The 24649-nt window shown below is 45.6% G+C and overlaps 1 protein-coding gene and 1 pseudogene across 1 annotated transcript in view; one reads left to right on the forward strand and one right to left on the reverse strand.

Moving 5' to 3' along the window:
• LOC126160490 (inter-alpha-trypsin inhibitor heavy chain H4-like) overlaps positions 1-24649 on the reverse strand; it is a 216823-nt gene that overhangs the window by 110395 nt on the left and 81779 nt on the right. The gene's annotated exons all lie outside the window — the stretch shown is intronic.
• LOC126163574 (5S ribosomal RNA) lies at positions 23300-23417 on the forward strand (annotated as a pseudogene).

Genomic DNA, 24649 nt, shown 5'->3' on the forward strand with positions numbered 1-24649 from the left:
CTCACGGCACTAGATGCGCTGAAACCTTCTACGCATGCGCGGAGCGAGCTTTGTCGACCAATCACAGCGCTCGGTGGCACGTATGCGGCTCCAGGCATCGTTAAAAAACTTGCTTTGTCAGTGCGCTACCTATTTCAAAAGTCGATTTTTGACCAGTTTATTACTTCTAACATGGATCCGTGGCTGAAGTCAGGATCATTGAAGAAGGGTGCGGTTTCTCCATCGCCTTCACAACAAGGGAAGTTTCCAGTTGAAATGAATGAGGAGGAAGGACGACCAAAGGAAGAACAATCACAAGAAGCTCCAAAGACTATTGATACTTCGGGGTGGGGGGGATGGGGGGTCATTGGGAATATGGCACTTGCATTAAGGGGCTCCGGAAAGGCTCAAAATCATGAAAAGTTCAATTTTTACTTTTTTGCGTTTTCTGAATCTGCAGACTATTACCTTTTAATAGATATATAATTTATTCAATTCCGAAGACTACAACTATTTTTAATTTTTTTTTGAAATGTGTTCTACATGGGCGTGACCCACTGTGGCGCTGTTAAACTGCTGTCAAATGGTGTTATTATTAACGTCCGTGTTCATCAGGTACATTTTAGTGATGTGAGATAAAGTATGTGTTCTGGCTAAACCTATTTTCAGAGACTTAGCAGCACCTGAACTGTTGAAAAAGTGTATTCACGGAAAAACTCAAAACCCCAATGAAAGTGTAAATAGTGTTATATGGTCGAGAATCCCCAAGACTGTATTTGTTGGAATAGAAACACTTCACTTTGGTGTGTACGATGCTGTTGCGACTTTCAATGATGGCAACATTGTAAGGTGCAAGGTATTTAGAAATATGGGAATGAAGATAGGTTCTAACATGGTACGAGCGATGCTTGCTTTAGACAAGGAACGCCTTTGGGCTGCAGACAGGGCTGTAAAGAGTCTAGAAATACAAGCAAGAGTAAACAGGAGGAGGAACAAGAGGAAGCTGGAGGAGGAGTTTGCAGAGGATGAAGATAATCCATCCTATGGACCTGGAATGGACTAAAAAGTTAATCCAATCTTTGTCGCTCGATTCCCAAAACTTTTATTTTCTCATACTAATTACATGTTTTCTAAGGATCTTCGAAACATATTTGTTTCAAACTTTCAGTAAATGTTACACAGTACCTTCTGCATAATTTAACACAGCCTTTTTCCAAAAAACTGTATATTTTTGAATATATAAATAAAAAATTGCAAAAAAATGTTGTGAATTTTCATTACAATTGAAAAAAATCATCTTTAATAACTGAACTAAAATTTTGTAAAATCTCTGTGTTAAGTTGTAGCCCATGTTCCAATAAATAATCTGTAAAAAGTTCAACTTCCTACCTCAAATACTTTGTGAGGAAAGATGTAATTTATAAGCGTTATTTTAACATTGCAAGTATAGGGCGTTCCGGAGCCCCTTAAGAAGCTGTCAGTTCCCATGGGTTTCGCTCTGAAATTTAAAGTTATTGTGCTCCTGATTGACTTGGGGTCCGCCAAGGATTTTCGTCTGTAGAAAGGGTCCGCCAAGGATTTTCGACTGTAGAAGGGGTCCGCCAGCTGAAAAGGTTGGGAAGCGCTGACCTAGACATTTAAGTAACATTTCTGCTACTTTTTTTTTTCAGCTCTAAACCCGCTGGAAAAATCACGCACGTTGACTCTGGTCGGGCCTACGACTGAAGCTACGAGAGCTCCGAGTCGACTGACGAGAAGGAGTGTTTGAAGCATACAGTGGCTCCAGGCGTGTAGCAGGCTGTGACGTGTGGATCGAACAGCGGCAGTGGCGCGCAGAGGCTGGAGGGCGCATCGCGAATCGCAGCTCTCGCGTCACCCCGCGGCCCTGACCCTGGGGACCCAGGCCGGCTGGCGCCGTCGGCCGCCAGGCCCGCGGCAATTAAATTAATTGCGAGAGACGTTCGGTTCCCACGCAGCCGGGAAGTTTCACTTGCGAGCAGCGCCGTCGCTGACACCAGCACCAGCAGGGGCCACCAGCTGACCGGCTGACGCAGTCGGAGGAGTGGCGACTTCTTCTGAGTTTAAACGCTTTGGCTCGCCACCAAACTTCCTGCACAAGAACATTATTGGTGATGTCTGAGATGACTTGCAGCGTGCTGCTCAGAAGAGATCTCCAGCCTCTCGTACTCTTACGGATTTATGGACAATCCTGCAGGACTCATGGTGTCAAATTCCCTCCAGCACTACTTCAGACATGAGACGTGTCCAGGCACGTCCTGTTTCGGCACGTCTCCGTGCCCTACACGATATTAGGCAGGTGTACCAGTTTCTTTGGCTCTTCGGTGCAGAAACAAGGAATTAAAGGAAGCATTTTGCTTAGTTCCTGAAGTGGAGGAAAAGAAGAAGAAGAAGAAAAGAAGAAGACGAAAAGCGCACATCAAATGTCGACCAACGTGCTATTAAGCAAGAGGTAATAAGCGTATGAATGCGTAACAGTGCCTTCCCCACTGATCATCTGTCTTGCTTTCTCGAAAACTGAAAGTGGATGGCAAGCGCCGAGGGGCTCACGAGCGAGCGTCGAGCTTGCGGGGGGGCACACGAGCGAGCGTAAACGCGCCCGCTGGAAGGTTCACGGACGGCCTTCAACACTCTAACGGGGGGCTTACATACGAGGGCAGTTCAATAAGTAATGCAACACATTTTTTTTCTCGGCCAATTTTGGTTGAAAAAACCGGAAATTTCTTGTGGAATATTTTCAAACATTGCCGCTTCGTCTCGTATAGTTTCATTGACTTCCGACGGGTGGCAGCGCTGTACGGAGCTGTTAAAATGGCGTCTGTAACGGATGTGCGTTGCAAACAACGGGCAGTGATCGAGTTTCTTTTGGCGGAAAACCAGGGCATCTCATATTCATAGGCGCTTGCAGAATGTCTACGGTGATCTGGCAGTGGACAAAAGCACGGTGAGTCGTTGGGCAAAGCGTGTGTCATCATCGCCGCAAGGTCAAGCAAGACTGTCTGATCTCCCGCGTGCGGGCCGGCCGTGCACAGCTGTGACTCCTGCAATGGCGGAGCGTGCGAACACACTCGTTCGAGATGATCGACGGATCACCATCAAACAACTCAGTGCTCAACTTGACATCTCTGTTGGTAGTGCTGTCACAATTGTTCACCAGTTGGGATATTCAAAGGTTTGTTCCCGCTGGGTCCCTCGTTGTCTAACCGAACACCATAAAGAGCAAAGGAGAACCATCTGTGTGGAATTGCTTGCTCGTCATGTGGCTGAGGGTGACAATTTCTTGTCAAAGATTGTTACAGGCGATGAAACATGGGTTCATCACTTCGAACCTGAAACAAAACGGCAATCAATGGAGTGGCGCCACACCCACTCCCCTACCAAGAAAAAGTTTAAAGCCATACCCTCAGCCGGTAAAGTCATGGATACAGTCTTCTGGGACGCTGAAGGGGTTATTCTGTTCGATGTCCTTCCCCATGGTCAAACGATCAACTCTGAAGTGTATTGTGCTACTCTTCAGAAATTGAAGAAACGACTTCAGCGTGTTCGTAGGCACAAAAATCTGAACGAACTTCTCCTTCTTCATGACAACGCAAGACCTCACACAAATCTTCGCACCCGAGAGGAGCTCACAAAACTTCAGTGGACTGTTCTTCCTCATGCACCCTACAGCCCCGATCTCGCACAGTCGGATTTCCATATGTTTGGCGCAATGAAGGACGCAATCCGTGGGAGGCACTACGCGGATGATGAAGAAGTTATTGATGCAGCACGACGTTGGCTCCGACATCGACCAGTGGAATGGTACCGTGCAGGCATACAGGCCCTCATTTCAAGGTGGCGTAAGGCCGTAGCATTGAATGGAGATTACGTTCAAAAATAGTGTTGTGTAGCTAAAAGATTGGGGAATAACCTGGCGTATTTCAATGCTGAATAAAATAACCCCTGTTTCAGAAAAAAATGTGTTGCATTACTTATTGAACTGCCCTCGTACATAAACACTGCCGAGCTCATGAGCCGCTCGAGAGCAGAACGATCGCACTGACCCACTCGCAAGCACAACGCTAGAGCGTGTGTCACTGCCTCCCCACACGTGCACATTGACGAGAGTTTTTAGCAAACAGAACACAGCATGTTGTTCTCAATGGAGAGACGTCTACAAACGTTAAAGTAACCTCTTGCGTGCCACAAGGGAGTGTTATGGGACCATTGCTTTTCACAATATATATAAATGACCTAGTAAATAGCGTCGGAAGTTCCATGCGGCTTTTCGCGGATGGTGCTGTAGTATACAGAGAAGTTGCAGCATTAGAAAATTGCAGCGAAATGCAGGAACATCTGCAGTGGATAGGCACTTGGTGCAGGGAGTGGCAACTGCCCCTTAACATAGATAAAAGTAATGTATTGCGAATAAATAGAAAAAAAATGGTTCAAATGTTTCTGAGCACTATGGGACTTAACTTCTGAGGTCATCAGCCCCCTAGAACTTAGAACTACTTAACCTTAACTAGCCTAAGCACATCACACACATTCATGCCCGAGGCAGGATTCGAACCTGCGACTGTAGCAGTCGCGCGGTTCCAGACTGTAGCGCCTAGAAACGCTCGGCCACTTCGGCCAGCGATTACATAGAAAGAAGGATCCTTTATTTTATGATTATATGATAGCAGAACAAACACTGGTAGCAGTTACTTCTGTATATCTGGGAGTATGCCCCATGAACCATGGACCTTGCCGTTGGTGGGGAGGCTTGCGTGCCTCAGTCATACAGATAGCCGTACCGTAGGTGCAACCACAACGGAGGGGTATCTGTTGAGAGGCGAGACAAACGTGTGGTTCCTGAAGAGGGGCAGCAGCCTTTTCAGTAGTTGCAGGGGCAACAGTCTGGATGATTGACTGATCTGGCCTTGTAACACTACCCATACAGCCCTGCTGTGCTGGTACTGCGAACGGCTGAAAGCAAGGGGAAACTACGGCCGTAATTTTTCCCGAGGGCATGCAGCTTTACTGTATGGTTAAATGATGATGGCGTCCTCTTGGCTAAAATATTCCGGAGGTAAAATAGTCCCCCATTCGGATCTCCGGGCGGGGACTACTCAAGAGGATGTCGTTATCAGAAGAAAGAAAACTGGCGTTCTACGGATCGGAGCGTGGAATGTCAGATCCCTTAATCTGGCAGGTAGGTTAGAAAATTTAAAAATGGAAATGGATAGGTTAAAGTTAGATATAGTGGGAATTAGTGAAGTTCGGTGGCAGGAGGAACAAGACTTCTGGTCAGGTGACTACAGGGTTATAAACACAAAATCAAATAGGGGTAATGCAGGAGTGGGTTTAATAATGAATAGGAAAATAGGAATGCGGGTAAGCTACCACAAACAGCATAGTGAACGCATTATTGTGGCAAAGATAGATACGAAGCCCACGCCTACTACAATACTACAAGTTTATATGCCAACTAGCTCTCCAGATGACGAAGAAATTGAAGAAATGTATGATGAAATAAAAGAAATTATTCAGATAGTGAAGGGAGACGAAAATTTAATAGTCATGGGTGACGAATTCGGTAGTGGGAAAAAGGAGAGAAGGAAACGTAGTAGGTGAATATGGATTGGGGCTAAGAAATTAAAGAGGAAGCAGCCTGGTAGAATTTTGCACAGAGCATAACTTAATCATAGCTAACACTTGGTTCAAGAATCATGAAAGAAGGTTGTATACATGGAAGAACCCTGGAGATACTAAAAGGTTTCAGATAGATTATATAATGGTAAGACAGAGATTTAGGAACCAGGTTTTAAATTGTAAGACATTTCCAGGGGCAGATGTGGACTCTGACCACAATCTATTGGTTATGATCTGTAGATTAAAACTGAAGAAACTGCAAAAAGGTGGGAATTTAAGGAGATAGGACCTGGATAAACTGAAAGAACCAGAGGTTGTACAGAGTTTCAGGGAGAGCGCAAGGGAACAATTGACAGGAATGGGGGAAAGAAATACAGTAGAAGAAGAAAGGGTAGCTCTGAGGGATGAAGTAGTGAAGGCAGCAGAGCATCAAGTAGGTAAAAAGGCGAGGGCTAGTAGAAATCATGGGTAACAGAAGAAATATTGAATTTAATTGATGAAAGGAGAAAATATAAAAATGCAGTAAATGAAGCAAGCAAAAAGGAATACAAACGTCTCAAAAATGAGATCGACAGGAAGTGCAAAATGGCTAAGCAGGGATGGCTAGAGGACAAATGTAAGGATGTAGAGGCTTATCTCACTAGGGATAGGATAGATACTGCCTACAGGAAAATTAAAGAGACATTTGGAGAAAGGAGGACCACTTGCATGAATATGAAGAGCTCAGATGGAAACCCAGTTCTAAGCAAAGAAGGGAAAGCAGAAAGGTGGAAGGAGTATATAGAGGGTCTATACAAGGGCGATGTACTTGAAGACAATATTATGGAAATGGAAGAGGATGTAGATGAAGATGAAATGGGAGATACGATACTGCGTGAAGAGTTTGACAGAGCACTGAAAGACCTGAGTCGAAACAAGGCCCCCAGAGTAGACAACATTCCATTAGAACTACTGACGGCCTTGGGAGAGCCAGTCCTGACAAAACTCTACCATCTGGTGAGCAAGATGTATGAGACAGGCGAAATACCCTCAGACTTCAAGAAGAATATAATAATTCCAATCCCAAAGAAAGAAGGTGTTGACAGATGTGAAAATTACCGAAATATCAGTTTAATGAGTCACAGCTGCAAAATACTAACGCGAATTCTTTACAGACGAATGGAAAAACTAGTAGAAGCCGACCTCGGGGAAGATCAGTTTGGATTCCGTAGAAATGTTGGAACACGTGAGGCAATACTGACCCTACGACTTATCTTAGAAGCTAGATTAAGGAACGGCAAACCTACTTTTCTAGCATTTGTAGACTTAGAGAAAGCTTTTGACAATGTTGACTGGAATACTCTCTTTCAAATTCTGAAGGTGGCAGGGGTAAAATACCGGGAGCGAAAGGCTATTTACAATTTGTACAGAAACCAGATGGCAGTTATAAGAGTAGAGGGACATGAAAGGGAAGCAGTGGTTGGGAAGGGAGTGAGACAGGGTTGTAGCCTATCCCCGATGTTATTCTATCTGTATATTGAGCAAGCAGTAAAGGGAACGAAAGAAAAGTTTGGAGTAGGCATTAAAATCCATGGAGAAGAAATAAAAACTTTGAGGTTCGCCGATGACATTGTAATTCTGTCAGAGACAGCAAAGGACTTGGAAGAGCAGTTGAATGGAATGGATAGTGTCTTGAAAGGAGGATATAAGATGAACATCAACAAAAGCAAAACAAGGATAATGGAATGTAGTCGAATTAAGTCGGGCTATGCTGAGGGAATTAGATTAGGAAATGGGACACTTAAAGTAGTAAAGGAGTTTTGCAATTTGGGGAGCAAAAAAACTGATGATTGTCGAAGTAGAGAGGACATAAAATGTAGACTGGCAATGGCAAGGAAAGCGTTTCTGAAGAAGAGAAATTTGTTAACATCGAGTATAGATTTAAGTGTCAGGAAATCATTTCTGAAAGTATTTGTATGGAGTGTAGCCATGTATGGAAGTGAAACATGGACGATAAATAGTGGACAAGAAGAGAATAGAAGCTTTCGTAATGTGGTGCTACAGAAGAATGCTGAAGATTAGATGGGTAGATCACATAACTAATGAGGAGGTATTGGCTCTGAGCTCTATGGGACTTAACATCTATGGTCATCAGTCCCCTAGAACTTAGAACTACTTAAACCTAACTAACCTAAGGACAGCACACAACACCCAGCCATCACGAGGCAGAGAAAATCCCTGACCCCGCCGGGAATCGAACCCGGGATCCCGGGCGTGGGGAGCGAGAACGCTACCGCACGACCACGAGATGCGGGCTGAGGAGGTATTGAATAGGATTGGGGAGAAGAGACGTTTGTGGCACAACTTGACTAGAAGAAGGGATCGGTTGGTAGGACATGTTCTGAGGCATCAAGTGATCATCAATTTAGTACTGGAGGGCAGCGTGGAGGGTAAAAATCGTAGAGGGAGACCAAGAGATGAATACACTAAGCAGATTCAGAAGGATGTAGGTTGCGGTAGGCACTGGGAGATGAAGAAGCTTGCCCAAGATAGAGTGGCGTGGAGGGCTGCATCAAACCAGTGTCTGGACTGAAGACCACAACAACAACAACAACAACAACATGCGTAAGGAACGATTTGAAGTGCAATGATCATATAAAATTAATTGTTGGTAAGGCGGGTGCCAGGTTGAGATTCATTGGGAGAGTCCTTAGAAAATGTAGTCCATCAACAAAGGAGGTGGCTTGCAAATCACTCGTTCGTCCTATACTTGAATATTGCTCATCAGTGTGGGATCTGTACCAGGTTGGGTTGACAGAGGAGATAGACAAGATCCAAAGAAGAGCGGCGCGTTTCGTCACAGGGGTATTTGGTAAGCGTGATAGCGTTACGGAGATGTTTAGCAAAATCAAGTGGCAGACTCTGCAAGAGAGGCGCTCTGCATCGCGGTGTAGCTTGCTGTCCAGGTTTCGAGAGCGTGCTTTTCTGGATGAGGTATCGAATATATTGCTTCCCCCTACTTATACCTCCCGAGGAGATCACGAGTGTAAAATTAGAGAGATTCGAGCGCGCACGGAGGCTTTCCGGCACTCGTTCTTCTCGCGAACCATACGCGACTGGAACAGGAAAGGGAGGTAATGACAGTGGCACGTAAAGTGCCCTCCACCACACACCGTTGGGTGGCTTGCGGAGTATAAATGTAGATGTAGATATAGATTCGTAAGCCTCCCACGAGAGCGCTGACACTCGCTCGTAAGCCCCCCGTAGGAGCGTTGAAGCCCGCTCATGAAACTTGCTGCGGCGTTGATGCTCGTTCGTGATCCCCCCCCCCCCCCCCGTGAGAGCGTTGACTCTTGCTCGTGAGCCCCCCGCAAATAAGACGCTAGCACGTGAGTGCCTCGGCGCTTGCCACCCACTTTCAGATTTTGAGAAAGCCAGACAGATGATCAGTGGGGAAGGCACTGTTGCACATTCATAAGCTGATTACCTCTTGCTTAATAGTGCGTTGGTCGGCATTTGCTGTGCACTTTTCTTCTTCTTCTTTTCCTCCACTTCAGGAACTAAGCAAAATGCTTCCTTTAATTCCTTGTTTCTGCACTGAAGAGCCAAAGAAACTGGTACACCTGCCTAATATCGTGTAGAGCACGGAGACGTGCCGAAACACGACGTGCCTGGACTCTACTTATGTCTGAAGTAGTGCTGGAAGGAATTGACACCACGAGTCCTACAGGACTGTCCATAAATCGTAAGAGTACAAGGGGATAGAGATCTCTTCTGAGCAGCACGCTGCAAGTCATCTCAGATATGCCCAATAATATTCATGTGAAGGGAGTTTGGTGGCCAGCGAAAGTGTTTAAACTCAGAAAAGTGTTCCTGGAGCCACTCTGTAGCAATTCTCGACATGTGGGGTGTCGAATTGTCCTGCTGGATTTACCCAAGTCCATCGGAACGCACAATGGACATGAATGGATGCAGTTGATTAGACAAGGAAGCTTACGTACGTGTCACGTTTCAGGGGTGCCATATCACTCCATCTGCACACGGCCCACACCATTACAGAGCCTCCAACAACTTGAACAGTCCTCAGCTGACATGCAGGGTCCATGGATTCATCAGGCTGTTTCCATCCGCTCGATAAAATTTGAAACGAGACTCGACCGACCAGGCAACATATATCCAGTCATTAACAGTCCAATGTTGGTGTTGACGGGACCAGAAGAGGCGTAAAGCTTTCTGTCATGCAGTCATCAAGGGTACGGCAGTGGACCTTTGATAGCCAATTACGATGATGTTTCGTTAATGCTTGTTGATGGCCCAGCATTGAAATCTGCAGCAATTTGCGAAAGGGTTGCACTTCTGTCACTTTGAACGATTCTCTTCAGTCATTGTTGGCCACGTTCTTGCAGGATCTTTTTCCGGCCGCAGCGATGTGGGAGATTTTCTCTTTTACCGGATTCCTGATATTCACGGTACCCTCACGAAATAGTCGTACAGGAAAATTCCCACTTCATTGCTACCTCGGAGCTGCTGTGTCCTGTCGCTCGCGCGCCGACTATAACACCATGTTCAGATTCACTTAAATCTTGATAAACTCCCTTATTAGCAGCAGTAACCGATCTAACACCTGAGCCAGATACTTTTTGCCTTATATAGGCGTTGCCGACCGCAGCGCCGAATTCTGCCTATTTACACATACCTGTAATTGAATACACATGCCTATATCAGTTTCTTTGGCGCTTCAGTGTATATCTCTAGCTTTATTGCAATTTAGATCTGCTCCTAGTCTGTGGATGTTATACATCTGTTCTGTGAGTTTTCTGTTGATAATTGTCTTTGAAAGGACTGAGTATTTTTCCGAAAAGCCCTCAATCTAGGTACAACTACCAAAATTTCCAAGGTATATTGCTTGAAAGTTTTTCCAAGTTTATGATCGTTATCTCTTATTTTGTATGACTTGAAACATCCACAAAGAGTAAAACATATGTTGGTATTGATTTATCTTTATTCCAGGGCTTTCCGCGTTTTGCGTTATTTAACGGTATGGTCAATGCGTAAGTTAAACGATATGGTTGAAATGCTACATCCTTGTCTTACGCTTTGACCAGTATTTAATATCATTTAACTTTTTGGTATTAATACATCCTCTTTAGTATTTGAATTGAAGACTGGGGATATTCTCTAAGGTTCAACATTTCCTATAGTTTAGATCTGTTTTCTTTATTGAAGGCTTCTTTGAAATCGATAAATCCAATATGAGTTTCCATTCTTAGACTGAGGATTTTATCTGTCCGTGACTGACCTTTTCTAAATCCTGCTTGTTCTCCCTTTATTGTTTCATCAACTATTATCTTAAGTCGATTATTTATTGTCCTGGAGTACACTTTAGAGGTGGAATTGAGTAGGCTTCTCATTCTTTAATTTCCACGGTTGTCTCTTTCATCTTTCTTGAATGTAGATACTACTTCAGCTGTATGCCATGCAAATGATATCTCACACTTAATTCAATAGTCGTTTATCAAGTGTAAGAAACGCAGTCACATTTCACCAATTTTTGACAAATGCGATATTTTTAAATTTGGACACCAGCTGAAAGAATTAATTCCTCTCGAAAGTGAAGCGTAAATGTTTTAGTGTCAACGAGTAATTCGTTATTCTTCTTTCCGAACGCTACATCATACAGTGTCCATGTAAGTAAGTACATGTAAGTGGTGAAAAACATATCTCATTAACTTATCCCTGGAGTGACCTGCAGGGACGAACTTTCATGTAACACTATCAGTAAGTTACAATAAGACAAACCTGTCACTTGGTGGTCAACTCCTGAATCGATGGCGGTCAGTTCAAAAACTCTGAGCGAGTTTTCATCCCACTCGGGGCTTTATCCCCAACTACCCTACTGGATAATGTATCTTCCTTAGGTATTCAAACTGCAAGCTGAACTAGGCCTCCAACATGTATTATTTCTACCTTTTTAGGCTAATCGTGTGACCCTTGACACGATTTTGCAGCTCGTTGCTTAATTCTGCAGTTATCTCGCTCACACTCCTGGGAATAAGAGATGAACTGAATGCTTCTCCCCCCCCCCCCCCTTGTTGCTTGTTGATACTATTAATGGTCCAATTTTCTTGTGTGCAGTCACCTCCCACCCCTCAACCCCTCCCACTTTTTTATAGCATATCTCTGTAGATCTAATGTTCAATGGAGGAAACAAAATATTTGTATCACCTGCAGTGCTGAAACTTAGATCACACAGATGCTTTAGAAAAGCTGAATCTTTCATAGAACCCTGAGGGGTTACCTCACCTTTTAGCATGCCAAATCAGCTCTTAACAGTATAGCTACACAACTGGCCATTAAAATTGCTACACCACGAAGATGAAGTGCTACAGACGCGAAATTTAACCGACAGGAAGAAGATTCTGTGATATGCAAATAATTAGCTTTTCAGAGCATTCACACAAGGTTGGCGCCGGTGGCGACACCTACAACGTGCTGACATGAGGAAAGTTTCCAACCGATATCTCATACACAAACAGCAGTTGACCGGCGTTGCCTGGTGAAACGTTGTTGTGATGCCTCGTGTAAGAAGGAGAAATGCGTACCATCACGTTTCCGACTTTGATAAAGGTCGGATTGTAACCTATCGCGATTACGGTTAATCGTATCGCGACATTGCTGCTCGCGCTGGTCGAGATCCAATGACTGTTAGCAGAATATGGAATCGGTGGTTTGAGGAGGGTAATACGGAACGCCGTGATGGATCCCAACAGCCTCGTATCACTTGCAGTCTAGATGACAGGCATCTTCTTCGCATGGCTGTAACGGATCTTGCAGCCACGTCTCGATCACTGAGTCAACAGATGGGGACATTTTCAAGACGACAACCATCTGCACGAACAGTTCGATGACGCTGGCAGCAGCATGGACTATCAGCTCGGAGACCATGGCTTTGGTAACCCTTGATGCTGCATCACAGACAGGAAGCGCCTGCGATGGTGTACTCAATGACGAAACTGGGTGCACGAATGGCAAAACGTCATTTTTCCGAATGAATCCAGGTTCTGTTTACAGCATCATGATGGTTGCATCCGTGTTTGGTGACATGGCGGTGACCGCACATTGGAAGGGTGTATTCGTCATCGGCATACTGGCGTATCATCCGGCGTGATGGTATGGGGTGCCACTGGTTACACGTCTCGGTCACCTCTTGTTCGCATTGACGGCACTTTGAACAGTGGACGTTACATTTTAGATGTATTACGACCCGTGGCTCTACCCTTCAATCGATCCCTGCGAAACCCTACATTTCAGCAAGATAATGCACGGGTCTTGCTGGATACAGAAAATGTGCGACTGCTGCCCTGGCCAGCACATTCTCCAGATCTCTCCTCAATTGGAAACGTCTGGTCAATGGTGGCCGAGCAACTGGCTCGCCACAATACGCCAGTCACTACTCTTGATGAACTGTGGTATCGTGTTGAAGCTGCTTGGACACCTGTACCTGTACACGCCATCCAAGCTCAGTTCGACTCAATGCCGAGGCGTATCAAGGCCGTTACTACGGCCAGAGGTGGTTGTTCTGGGTACTGATTTCTCCGGAACCGTGCACCCAAATTGCGTGAAAATGTAATCACGTATCAGTTCTAGTATAATATATTTGTCCAATGAATACCCGTTTATTATCTGCATTTCTTCTTGGTATAGCAATTTTAATGGCCAGCAGTGTATTTTGTTGTGCAGAAAGACTGTTTTCTTGTTGCTGTTAACAAGCAGTGTGCGGTTTCTCCACTGTTCTCTGTTACGGCAGAACTACATCACTACATGACGTATTCTCCTGTTGCAACACCGTTTGCTATCTGCGCTTGCAACAAGGTTTTTGAAAGTACGCTTTGCTGCTCAGTATGCTTCGGTGCAAACTTGGAAACAAAAGTGCGCGTGACTGATTAAGGCTAATGAGATCTGCATACCCGAGCCCGGAGAGCACCTCTTAGCAGGTCGGTCACGCGCCTCCTGCAACGAAACCACCGCACTCCTGCGCATGCGGCCGCAAATTCTTTCCCCACACGTAGTCCGCACCGGAGCACTTCTTCGAAGGTAACACGACAACTGTTGATTTGTAAGCCAAAATACAGAACCGCCTGAATAAACATGATACGCGAGGGCAAATGTCTGGCATTCCTGACACCTCGTCATCCACCAGGGCAACTGCCTAGTCGTACACGACTGGTGTTACGGTCACCGAATTGGAACGTAAGGTCCAAAATTCTTAACAAATCGTTTCTATGTATTTTTGCAAGAGTGTACTTTTTTCCGGAGATTTATACCGGGTGACCACATAAAAAAAATTCAGAAATTTGTAGTAAGGTATTACGGGACTAAACTGCTGAGGTCATCGGTCCCTAACCTTACGCACTACTTAATCTAACTTAAAATAACCTCAGGGAGGACTCGAACCTTCGACGGGGGGCGGGGGGGGGGGGGGGGGGGGGAGCCGCGCGGTCCGTGACAAGGCGCCCCAGACCGCGCGCGGCTGACCACAGTAAAATTTGTCTGAAAATTGCGCACGAAACACCAGACTTAACTGTTTAATCATCTGTAGCAGGACAGCCTAAACCAGGCAACTGAAGAAATGGGAAAACTGGAAATCGAAATGTTTCAGTTACAAGTCATTCCACACTACAGACGGAGCTGAACACGCAACGCTATGCTGTCAGTTTGACCTCAGGCACAACAGAGAATTTGCAACTATAAAGAAGTCGCTCGTTTTCCACAACGTTTTGACGAAATAAATTTGTTGTTTGCCGTTTAGTCGAACTTTTGTGCACGCACGTTCGGCCTTATTTCAGCTAGTTTTAAAATGAAGGGCTTATTTAAATAGTGTTGCAAGTCCATTTTTGTTCATTCTGAGATACAGAGTCCTAAAGTTAAAAGAGCGCTGAAAAAATCTGTATTTGAGATACCAGAAATATTCAAGTATATATAACTGAATATTTCTGGTATCTCAACTGCAGATTTTTCAGCGCTCTTTTAACATTAGGACTCTGTATCTCAGAATGAACAAAAATGGACTTGTACCACTATTGAATAAGCCCTTCAAATGTTCTCTCTACTTCTTAGAAGACCAAAAAATGCAGGAAACACAAGAACAATCAGAAAATTTAATCTTTCACGGCCTCAAATGTCGCATTATTAAAATATTCCGGACTATAATGTCTTGGTCGGATGCGTTTCCTATTGAAATCCATTGTTTCGTCTTCAACTGCGGAAAATTTTTTTAAAGAAAGTTTTACCATGGTGACTGAAGTGAAATTCTGTGCTCCTGCTCAGAGGCTTTCCGTCACATGTTTTGAACACTCAAGTGCGACTGGCTGTTGTCGTGGTTGTTCGCTGTTGCTATCATCACGTGGGGATGAGAGCTAAATCCATATATAATTCAGTTTCACATTCTCCTCCTTCCGTTTAAAAGTACTGTATTAGAGTGTTTAGTAATCTCTATGACGTCTCTGTATAGCCTTTTAATATGCAATTGTGTCTGCCAGTACCCAAGTCTTGCCAAATCGAATCCAGTGGTTTCATAGTGGCTAATCTATTTCTCAACTTCTACTGTTACCTTTGTCTTCGTCTAACCGTTTTTCTACCTTTCTTTTAGTAGTGCCCAAGTGCAAGTCTCTACAGTTACATGGGATCGTATAAATTCTGGCTTTTCCCAGAAGTACCTGTGTCTTATGTTTGGAGATTGCAGCGTTATACCGTTCGCCAAGACCTTTCCTACGCGGCCAGTAACGTCCTAAATGGCTGTACAGATGCCTGTACATCGCTATGATCTTTTCGTCGCTGTCTTAATGCTGTTTTTATCCCAGTGGACGAATATCCATTCTTGAGCAATGCACTACTGACGTATTTGAATTGCGCGTCGAGCAGCTTCCATTCACAGACTTCCTTGTTCTTTCCGCTAACGTTTCTACAGCACTTCGCTTTCGTCGTGAATGGTAGGTACACTGAAAAGCCACACGCACGTGTTGTTATGTACACGAGGATTCAAACATATTCTGGAAACAATAGTTCAGTTACCATCGTAATTGACATTATAAGAGAGGTAAACACTCCACCCTGATGTTCTCTCGCAACAGAGATCAGAACGTTGGGTTATACCAGGGTTTTTAACCTCCGATAGCTAACGAAAAGAAACCACAGTGAAAATTAAAATTTTATTTACAACATTTAGCTACACTTTCCAACTATTTCTGTACATAGTCGCCGCGCTGACTTTGACATTAGTCGTAGTGTGCTACCAGCGTTCCAGTACCCTCGTCACAGTGATTTCCATCCATTCCCTATGTCGGTCCGCAGCTCGTCGTCTATGTCAAAATGCTGTTTTCGTAGCCAGCGGTTCATGTGAGGGAAGAGATGAAAATAAGAGAGAGCTAAGTTCGGGCTGTATGGTGGATAATCAAACGCTACATATCGAAAATGCTACAGGAGTGTCTTCATTTCCCCTGCAGTATGTGGACCTGAATATTGTCATGAAGAAGGGAACGCATGACAATTACGTTATGTGGGCTGCAAGCAGTCAGGCGAAAGACCTTAACCGGACCTCACATTTGTAGGAAGACACTATTTTTCTAGGCATCTTTACGTGCTCTCTGTGGGTTCAGAAATATAATTAAAACAATAAAAAGAGCCCTCGTTTAACATGAAGCGGTTGCAGACCCGGTTCTTTCTTTGTTTTTTATCTTACACTCCGCCTTAAGGCATGAGATAATGTAGTTTCAGCACAGCCTCATACAAAGAGACACACGGAGATATTTTAGTCAGTAGGAGGATCGAATGCAAGCCTATACAGATTCAAATTGGTCCTGCTTAGATTACAACCACCATTAAACGAATTGAACATGTTTGTTACGTACATTAATTTGCAGTGCCATGTTCTGGTGGAGCGCAAGAAGGCGCGTGTAGTAAAATATTTGTTCACTGCATATGAGGTGACCAGTTGTGGATACAGTTCGTGGTCGAAATAAAATCTTTCAGTATAATTTACCACGACAAACGCTTTTTCAGTAATTTTAGAAGTCTCATACTTCTGCGTCAACGTAGCACGTTTCAGGAGTAAGATTACGTTGTGCTGACGATGTATTTTTGACAAACACTTTATGTGCTATTGCGTCGAAACGGCATATTTTGTCAGTATGAAAGTTTACATCAAAGATGGCGTTTTATTCACAAAGCTGTAGTGCAATATGGCGTCCATTCTATATGTTTTTATCAGCCAATAATAGAACACGGAACGTAGGTCTCGCAGATGTAACTCTCATCTAATCTAGTAGTATATCGGGACGTCGTAACAATGGAAAATTGTACCGAAATGCAGGACGATCTGCAACGAATTGACGCATGGTGCAGGGAATGGCAGTTAAATCTCAATGTAGACAAGAGTAATGTGCTGTGAATACATAGAAAGAAAGATCCTTTATCATTTAGCTACAATATAGCAAATCAGGAACTAGAAGCAGTTAATTCCATAAATTATCTGGGAGTAGGCATTAGGAGTGATTTAAAATGGAATGCCCATATAAAATTAATCGTCGGTAAAGTAGATGCCAGACAGATTCATTGGAAGAATGCTAAGGAAATGTAGTCCGAAAACAAAGGAAGTAGGTTACAGTACACTTGTTCGCCCACTGCTTGGATACTGCTCACCAGTGTGGGTTCCGTACCAGATAGGGTTGATAGAAGAGATAGAGAAGATCCAACGGAAAGCAGCACGCTTCGTTACAGGATCATCTAGTAATCTCGAAAGCGTTACGTAGATGATAAACTCCAGTGGAAGACTCTGCAAGAGAGACGCTCAGTAGCTCGGTATGGGCTTTTGTTGAAGTTTCGAGACCATACCTTCACCGAGGAGTCGAGCAGTATATTGCCCCCTCCTACGTATATCTCGCGAAGAGACCATGAGGATAAAATCAGAGAGATTAGAGCCCACACAGAGGCATACCGACAATCTTTCTTTCCACGAACGATTGGAGACTGGAATAGAAGGGAGAACCGATGGAGGTACCCTCCGCCACACACCATCAGGTGGCTTGCGGAGTATGGATGGAGATGTAGATATAAAACGAAGTCTATTACTAGCCTTCCCTACAACCGACCTTGCGTGCTCGTTCCATTTCATGTCGCTTTGCAACGTTACGCTTACACGACAGTGGTAGAGGTTCAGATGGCCGATCCGCACCATTTGTTTATCGTCTATTGCACTCCAAAGAGTCATGTGCGCTGTTCTAACGAGATGACTAACACACTGCCGGAAAAACGTGGTACACCCTATTAGAGGTTTACAATTCGCTCAAGCTTTATTGTTGCAACAATACAGTGCTGAAACACCCGAATTATTACGTGGTGTAGCCGCCTAAGGCGGCATTGCAGGCGCTGACTTCGGCATTCAGTCCATCGTAAAGGTGGCGAATACTGTCGTGGGATACGTTGTGCTTGACCTGTTCACGTAGCTCTGTAAGAGTCGCACGAGTCACTTCCCGTCCCACCATATAGCATAAGCGCTCGATTGGAGACAAGTTCGAGATAGTGCTGACCAGACAAGCTGCTGCTTATCTTACAGAGCACGTAGAGTTTCACGGGAAGTGCTGGGCGAGCTTTACCCTTCGTGTTACAAGAACGGCCAAAGAACAGCTCTAACAACATTCGGCATGTACGGAGCACTGGTTAGCGTCGCCTACAGAAACACCGAAGGTGAACGAGAGTTGTTGGTTACCACACCCCAGATCATAACGCCTAAGATGGGGCCCGTGTTTCTTGTACGAATGCACTCTTCGCGACAGCAGTCGCGAAGTCTACATTGTATGCGCGGACAACCATCTCTTGCTTTCGGACAGAATCTGCCTTCATTATGAAGATCATGTCGCACCACTCCATCCTCAAAGTGATCATCTCACGGCACCAGTCGAGCAGTCCACGTCGATGTGAGTGGAAGATGGGCTAGAGGCGTGCGTGCCCATAGTCCCACTGCTAATAACCGGGTCACAGCAGGTCGTGTTGACACATCTGGGCTGACAAGCCCTCATATCTGTGCTGTGGTAGCTGTACGATCTGCCTCTGCTGCCCTTACAATACGATGAATCCGGTGGGCATCTGTACTGCATAGACGTCCAGAACCTCAGAATGAGATTTTCACTCTGCAGCGGAGTTTGCGCTGATATGAAACTTCCTGGTAGATTAAAACTGTGTGCCGGACCGAGACTCGGAACTCGAGACCTTTACCTTTCGCGGGCAAGTGCTCTACCATCTGAGCCACCCAAGCACGACCCGTCGATACAGCTATACTTCTTCCAGTACCTCGTCCCCTACCTTCCAAACTTTACAGAAGCTCTCCTGCGAACCTTGCAGAACTAGCACTTGCCCGCGAAAGGCAAAGGTACCGAGTTCGAGTCTCGGTCCGGCACACAGTTTTAATCTGCCAGGAACTTTCGTCCAGAACCTCATCTTCGGGTGTGAGAATGTTCATGTTACCGCTGATATCAGTATCGTCGCACAGCTGACGCAGCGCGTCCAACTTGTGTGGCAGTTTTCCGAAAGTATCATCCCACCACTCGGAAGGCCACAGTTTGACCCCTCTGAAACTCGCTCAGTTGGCTGTAGGAAGCACAGGTGGCATGGTTGTCTTCTTGCTTCACACGTTTTCATCGCACTGAGCGTTCATGAGTCCGCCGCCGGTAGCTGAGTGGTCAGCGCGACAGACTGTCAATCCAAAGGGCCGGGGTTCGATTCCCGGCTCGCACGGAGATTTTCTCCGCTCAGGGACTAGGTGTTGTGTTATCCTAATCATCATAATTTCATCCCCATCGACGCGTAAGTCGCCGAAGTGGCGTCAAATCGAAAGACTTGCACCAGACGAACGGTCTACCCGACGGGAGGCCCTCGTCACACGACATTTCTTCATTTCTTCTTCTGGCTACGAGCATTCGCTATTGAAGGGTAGACAGTGGCACTCTGGTAGCTATGCCATTACGCCACCTGTTGGCGGTCGACGACGGAACCATTATCAGTACATCTACTGTCCCCAATGTGGTATATGCAGTTACTGGGACGTCGTCTTTTCAGGTGTACTAATTTTTTTCCGGCATTGTATCTTATCCCCTCAGCTTTGTTGCATACTAACGTGAGTAGCCTCATTGCTGTTCCGTCAAAGTGGTCCAATTCCAGATGTTCGGCGAACGGTCGACCACAGAGAGGAAATTTGGTTCTCGTACGTGTCACTCGAGTGGCGTCCCGAATGGACGCATATAAGGAAAGCGCGCCGAGTGCTTCGCGGCTGCAGTTCCGCCGCGTGGCCGCCTGGGAAAAGCGCGGCCTTTGGCGAGCCACTCGCGATTGGCGCGTAACGGCGCTTACGCAAGCGGCGGCGGTGCGTGAGGCAGCGAGGCAATGCGAGCCGAGCCGAGGCGAGGTGAATCTGCCGGTGAAACCCCGCGCTGCGCTGTGAGTGGCAGAGTCGTGCAGCAGATGCGCCCGCCAGCTTTCTAGGCGCCTCGACCCGGATGCGGCCGCAGGGTCGCTCCGAGGTGCGCACCGCCTTCCGCCGCCCGCACATCACTGAGGCGCCACGGTACTTAGGCCGTCCTCACACGGGACGCGTTTCGCACCGTGGTCGGTGCACGGCTCACAAACGAAATGGTTCATCACACGAAAGGTGCTGCCCTACGTGGCTCAAAATGGTTCAAATGGCTCTGAGCACTATGGGACTTAACTTATGTGGTCATCAGTCCCCTAGAACTTAGAACTACTTAAACCTAACTAACCTAAGGACATCACACACTTCCATGCCCGAGGCAGGATTCGAACTTGCGACCGTAGCGGTCACGCGGTTCCAAACTGAAGCGCTTAGAACCGCACGGCCACACCGGCCGGCTGCCCTACGTGGTTTGCGATCACAACGGACTACACTGAGGCGACAAAAGTCATGGGGTAACTCTCGATATCGTGTCTGACCTCCTTTTGCCCAGCCTAGCGCCTTCACAAAAGAAGACGAAGTAAATATTCCAGAATTCGAATCGAGAACAGCTGCCAACATGAGTAACGTAAAGTAAATATCCTCGGAGTAGTGGAGCAACTCAAATCACTTAATCAAAGCAAGTCTTCTGGTCCAGACTGTATACCAATTAGGTTCCTTTCGGCGTATGCTGATGCATTAGCTCCATACTTAACAATCATATACAACCGTTCACTCGACGAAAGATCCGTACCCGAAGACTGGAAAGTTGCACAGGTCACAACAATATTCAAGAAAGGTAGCAGGAGTAATCCACTAAATTACAGGCCCATATCGTTAAGGTTGATGTGCAGCAGGATTTTAGAACATATATTGTGTTCGAACATAATGAATTCCCTCGAAGAAAACGGTCTATTGACACACAGTCAACATGGGTTTAGAAAACATCGTTCCTGTGAAACACAACTAGCTCTTTATTCACATGAAGTGCTGAGTGCTATTGATAAGGGATTTCAGATCATTCCGTATTTCTGGATTTCCAGAAGGCTTTTGACACTGTACCACACAACTATGTGACTGGATCTGTGATTTCCTGTCAGAGAGGTCACAGTTCGTTGTAATTGACGGAAAGTTATCGAGTAAAACAGAAGTGATTTCTGGCGTTCCCCAATGTAATTTTATAGGCCCTTTGCTGTTCCTTATCTATATTAACGATTTGGGAGACAATCTGAGCAGCCGTCTTCGGTTGTTTGCAGATGACGCTGTCAGTTATCGACTAATAAAGTAATCAGAAGATCAAAACAAACTGTAAAACGATTTAGAAGAAATATCGGAATGGTGCGAAAAGTGGCAGCTGGCCTTAAAGAACGAAAAGTGTGAGGACATCCACATGAGTACTAAAAGGAACGCGTTAAACTTCGGTTACTCGATAAATCAGTCTAATCTAAAAGCCGTAAATTCAACTAAATACCTAGGTATTACAATTACGAACAATTTAAATTGGAAAGGAACACACAGAAAATGTTGTGGGGAAGGCTAACCAAACACTGCGTTTTATTGGCAGGACACTGAGAAAATGTAACAAACCTTCTAAGGAGACTGCCTACACTACGCTCGTCCGTCCACTTTTAGAATACTGTTGCGCGGTGTGGGATCCTTACCAGATATCGCGAAATATGGTAGAGAGTGTCACAGAAATGATACAGCATTTGAGATGGACATCATAAAAAGAAAGGTTTTTTCGTTGAGACGGAATCTTCTCACGAAATTCCAATCACCAACTTTGTCCTCCGAATGCGAAAATATTTTGTTGACACCGACTTACATAGGTAGGAACGATCACCAAGATAAAATAAGGGAAATCAGAGCTCGTACGGAAAGATATAGGTGTTCATTCTTCGCACGCGCTATACGAGATTGGAATAATAGAGAATTGTGAAGGTGGTTCGATGAACCCTCTGCCAGGCACTTAAATGTGATTTGCTGAGTATCCATGGAGATGTAGATGTAGATGCAGCGCAGCAACTCGACGTGGCGTGCACTCAACAAATCGTTGGTAGTACCCTGCAGAAATATGGGGCCGTGATGCCTCCACATCAGTCCATAAGTGCAGAAATGTTGTTGGTGCAGAATTTTTGTGCACGAACTGACCTCTCGATTATGTCTTACAAATATACCATCAGGTTCATGAAGGGAGATCTAGCTGCTCGAATTGTCCAGAATGTTCTTTAAACCAGTCGCCAACAACTGAGGCCCATTGAGATGAAGTACCGTCATCCACAAAAATTGCATCGCTCTTCGGCAACGAAGTCCGTGAATGGCTACAAGTGGTCACCAAGTAGCCGAACATAACCATTCTCAGTCAATGATCTGTTCAGTTGGACCGGAAGATCCAGCCCATTCACGAAAACACAGCTCACACCTTTATGGAGCCACCACCAGCTTGCGCAGTGCCTTGTTGACAACTTGGGGGCCATGCTTTCGTGGGGTCTGCGCCACAAATGGTTCACATGGCTCTGAGCACTATGGGACTTAATTTCTGAGGTCATCAGTCCCCTAGAACTTAGAACTATTTAAACCTAACTAACCTAAGGACATCACACACACCCATGCCCGAGGCAGGATTCGAACCTGCGACCGTAGCGGTCGCGCCTAGAACCGCTCGGCCACTCCGGCCGGCTGTGTCAATCAGCGAGCAGTTACGTTGCGCTTTTGTGGTTATCTTCCTTACAACATGGCCCAGAGACGACATCTGGATGACTCCACTAGGGGAGGAATCATCTGGAAGGTGGAAGAAGGACAAAGTGTGACTGTTGCAGCCCAGGAATTTGGAATTGCTCACAGTATTGTTTCACGCGTATGGGGAGCGTTCCGAATCACAGGCACTTTTATCCGAACGAGAAGAGCTGATCTACGAAGGGACCCATGTCAAACAGTGGGTGCAATTGCAATCACATTTAACAGGACTGAAAGTCACCCAATCTAACGCTCCATAGCGTCACGGCGACTGCGTGGGGGTAGTCTCTTTGCCCGATAACCAGTACGTTGTGTTCCGTTAACCTCGGCGACACAGTGTGCGACAGTGCCAAGAGCATAGGGACTGGATCAACGAGGTGTGGTGTTGAGTGCTCTTCTCGGATGAGAGCTGATTCAGTCTGGGTATTGATTCCGAACGTACTTCATATGACGAGAAGTAGGAAAATGTAATAATCCAACGGCCTTGCCGTTGTGGTAACACCGGTTCCCGTCAGATCACCGAAGTTAAGCGCTGTCGGGCTGGGCTAGCACTTGGTTGGGTGACCATCCGGTCTACCGAGCGCTATTGGCAAGCTGGATGCACTCAGCTCTTGTGACGCAAACTGAGGAGAAACTTGATGAAGAAGTAGCGGCTCCGGTCTCGTAAACTGAGATACGGACGCGAGAGCGGTGTGCTGATCACATACCCCTCCGTAACCGCATCTAGTGACGTCTATGGGCTCACGATGACACGGCGGTCGGTCGGAACCATTGGGCCTTTATGGCCTCCTAGAGTGGAGTTAGCTTTCTTTTGCTCTTTTATGTTAAGGAAAACGTAATGCACCAGGAACATGATCGTTTTGGTGGTTCAGGTGTTAACGGTATGAGAAGGCACAATGTTGTATGAGCGTACCGACCTTCAGATTTTCGAAAACGGTACACTCACCGGTCAGTGTTTTCGTGGCACTTACTCCTTCACCCGGTGTGTCTCTTCAGGGCTGTATTAGGACCTGACTTCAGTTTTGCGGATGACAATGTGCGACTGCATGGAACAGCACAGATGGAGCAGCTGTGGGAAGAATAGCATATTGAGCGAATGTATCGGCCTTCGTGATCCCCCGGGCTTAAATCCCATCTAGCACTTGCGGGGTACGTTGGGGAGACGTATCGCAGCATGTCCACATGCACCAACGACCAACTACCAGAAGTCAACTGCATTACTGGAAGAATGGCGTGCCCTACCACAAGAAAGTCTTACTAAAGTCGCGGCCATCACGACAGCAAGTTGCAGACCGTACACTGCCTTCCGTGATCACACACCCTGTTGTCAATCATGTCCCGCCGTCTGCAGTGAAAATGGGGCCATCACGAATCGCGATCACATCAGTGCAATTATTGCCTTTCAATGAACGCGTCATTTCTATTCGGGACTTCACAAATCGAGTCACATAACTAAGACGATATGTAATTTCCTGTCAGGGGGGTCACAATTCGTAGTAATTTACGGAAAGTCATAGAGGAAAACGTTATTTCTGGCGTTCCCCAACGTAGTGTTATAGGCCCTTTGCTGTTCCTTATCTGTATAAACGAGTTGGGAGGCAATATGAGCAGCCGTCTCAGGTTGTTTGCAGATGACGCTGTCGTTTATCGGCTAATAAAGTCATCAGAAGATCAAAACAAATTGCAAAACGATTTAGAAAAGATATCTGAATGGTGCGAGACTTGGCAGTTGACCCTAAATAACGAAAACTGTGAGGTCATCCACATGAGTGCTAAAAGGAATTCGTTAAACTTCGGTCACACGGTAAATCAGTCTAATCTAAA

This window comes from Schistocerca cancellata, chromosome 2 (assembly GCF_023864275.1).
Source record: "Schistocerca cancellata isolate TAMUIC-IGC-003103 chromosome 2, iqSchCanc2.1, whole genome shotgun sequence".
Taxonomy (NCBI): domain Eukaryota; kingdom Metazoa; phylum Arthropoda; class Insecta; order Orthoptera; family Acrididae; genus Schistocerca; species Schistocerca cancellata.